The sequence below is a fragment of the Salmo salar genome, chromosome ssa13 (assembly GCF_905237065.1).
Source record: "Salmo salar chromosome ssa13, Ssal_v3.1, whole genome shotgun sequence".
NCBI lineage: Eukaryota > Metazoa > Chordata > Actinopteri > Salmoniformes > Salmonidae > Salmo > Salmo salar.
The window spans coordinates 29,676,842-29,679,887 of record NC_059454.1 but is presented as its reverse complement, the minus strand read 5'-3'; the positions used below and the strand labels follow the sequence as shown (position 1 = coordinate 29,679,887).

At 41.5% G+C, this 3,046-nt stretch overlaps 1 non-coding gene across 1 annotated transcript; it reads left to right on the top strand.

Annotated features, from left to right (window-relative positions):
- Positions 1-1,649: 1,649 nt before the first annotated feature.
- Positions 1,650-1,726, top strand: trnat-ugu (transfer RNA threonine (anticodon UGU)). Its single transcript has one exon. It is a non-coding gene; the product is annotated as a tRNA-Thr (tRNA).
- Positions 1,727-3,046: the final 1,320 nt, after the last annotated feature.

The window sequence follows — 3,046 nt, the reverse complement described above, 5'->3', positions numbered from 1 at the left end:
ATCAAAATGAAAGCGTCATCCTATTTTAGATTCCTCGCACGGGGGTTCCAATAAATGTATATTATCAAAATGACCCAAACGTGCGTCCTAGTTTTAGAGTCCTCACAGGGGGCGTCATTAATGTTGTGTCTTTGGCTATGCCGGATTAAGGGATTTGACATGCTATTCTATAAAATCTTTTCTCTGTAATTAATATTACCTGGTTAATCTAATCATAATGTGTAGACTTTCCACGATACAGTTTATGTCATCCTATCATTAATAAGAATGTCTCAGATGACAACCGAACGTACCAATGCATATTTTCAACTGGTTGGATTACCGAAATATGGTTACTTTCCCCCCACCTTGATGTTTCCCGACTCTCTATGTTTAACAAAGGCTTTTCAAGAGTCCTTCAGTAGAGTCAAGAGAGGAAAGGGAGAAAGGTATTTATGGGGGGGTCATAAACCTTACCCACAGGCCAACGTCATGACAACGCTGTCTGTGTGGGTGGACCATTTCAGTTTGTCCGTGATGTGTACGCCGAGGAACTTAACACTTTCCACCTTCTCCACTACTGTCCCGTCGATGTGGATAGGGGGGTGCTCCCTCTGCTGTTTCCTGAAGTCCACGATCATCTCCTTTGTTTTGTTGACGTTGAGTGTGAGGTTATTTTCCTGACACCACACTCCGAGGGCCCTCAGCTCCTCCCTGTAAGCCGCGTCGTTGTTGGTAATCAAGCCTACCACTGTAGTGTCGTCTGCAAACTTTATGATTGAGTTGGAGGTGGTTGAGATAATGCCAAGCGTGTGCAAAGCTGTCATCAAGGCAAAATGTGTCTACTTTGAAGAATCTCAAATATAAAATATATTTTGATTTGTTTAACACTTTTTTTGGTTACTACATGATTCCATATGTGTTATTTTATAGTTTTGATGTCTTCACTATTATTCTACAATGTAGAAAATAGTAAAAATAAAGTAGGTGTGTCCAAACTTTTTACTGGTACTGTATGTTCTGGCCGATCACCTTACAGTGCCTTCAGAAAGTATTACAGCCTGAATTTAAAATTGATTACACCTTTTTTTAAATGTCACTGGCCTACACACAATAAAAGTGGAATTATGTTTTTCTAAATGTTTACAAATTTTATTAAAAAGGAAAAGCTGAATATCTTGAGTCAATAAGTATTCAACCCCTTTATGTCAAGCCTACTTAAGTTCAGGAGTAAAAAATTGCTTAACAAGTCACATAAGTTGCAGAGACTAACTCTGTGTCACATCTGCTCCTGCTACACCCCCTAGTGGACATCCGGTGTCTCCTTGACCTGCAGTCATTCCCCCAGTTCTCTCCCTCTCCCTCTTCTTCTCTCTCTGTGTGTGTGGTTGGAGACAGGTGTGCTGGAGTCAGAGCAGTTCCCCACCAGCTGCAACCCGTTCCATAATCAAGACCTCTACAAATACTCAGTCCTGCCACTTCCACTCTGCCAGATCGTAATCTCCGTTCAGTCAGTCATGCTTCTAGCTATTTGTTGTTATTTAAGATCCTGCTGTGCCTATTACCTTGCCTGACGCTGTTTCTCCTCTCACTGCTTTTTTGCCGCTCTGATGCTGGTTCCTGTCTCCTGTTCCACATCTCACCACCCTGCTATCCTGTTCTGGATTCAAGCCTTCCCTGTAGCTCAGTTGGTAGAGCATGGTGTTTGTAACGCCAGGGTTGTGGGTTCGATTTCCACGGGGGGGCTGTACGGGAAAGAAAGAAAAAAAGTATGAAATGTATGCATTCACTACTGTAAGTCGCTCTGGATAAGAGCGTCTGCTAAATGACGTAACTCATCACTCCCTTGGATTCCCCTCCAGACCTGTTTACCCTGTCCCAACCCAGCTCACCTCAGCCTCATCTGGTTTCCTACAACTCATCCAAGCTTCCCTGGATCTGCACTTCATCTCTCCCTGTGTTACAATAAATATCTTGGTTCATTCATCCCTGTTTCCTGGTCTGAGTCTGCTCTTGGGTTCCCCTGTGCTGTTCTGCTTAACACTGTGTGCAGTAATTGTTTTTAACATGATTTTTGAATGACTACCTCATCTCTGTACCCAACACATACAATTATCTGTAAGATCCCTCCGTCGATCAAACACACATTCAACCACAAAGATCAGGGAGGTTTTTCCAATACCTTGCAAAGAAGGGCACTTATTGGTAGATGAGGGAAAAAAGCAGACATTGAATATCACTTTGAGCTTGGTGAAGTTATCAATTACACTTTGGATGGTGTATCAATACATAGATACAGGTGTCCTTCCTAACTCAGTTGCCGGAGAGGAAGGAAACCACTCAGGGATTTCACCATGAGGCCAATGGTGACTTTAAAACAGTTAGAGTTTAATTGCTGTGATAGGAGAACAATGTTGTTGATCCGTCATCAGTTTAGTTACTTAACAATAATAACCTAATTAACAAAGTGAAAAGGAAGCCTGTATAGACAAAAGATATTCCAAAACATGCATCCTGTTTGCAACAAGGCACTAAAGTAACACTGCAAAAAATGTGACAAAGAAGTGAACTTTCTGTCCTGAATAAGTGTTATGTTTGGGGCAAATCCAATACAACATATTACTGAGTACCACTCTCCATATCTTCAAGCATAGTGGTGGATGCATTATGTTATGGGTATGGACTGGGTAATTTGTCAGGATAAAAAAGAAACAGAAGGGAGCTAGGCACAGGCAAAATCCTACTGGAAAACCTGGTTCTGTCTGCTTTCCACCAGACACTGGGAGATAAATTCACTTTTCAGCAGGACAATAACCTAAAACACAAAGCCAAATCTACATTGGAGTTGCTTACCAAGAAGACCGTGACAGCTTCCTGAGTGGCCGAGTTACAGTCTTGACTTAAATCTACTTAAACATCTATGGCAAGACCTGAAAATGATTTTCTAGCAATGATCAACAACCAATTTGCCAGAGCTTTAAGAATTTTGAAAAGAATAATGGACAAATGTTGCACAATCCAGAAAGTTCTTATAGACTTACCCAGAAAGACGCACCGCTTTAAATCA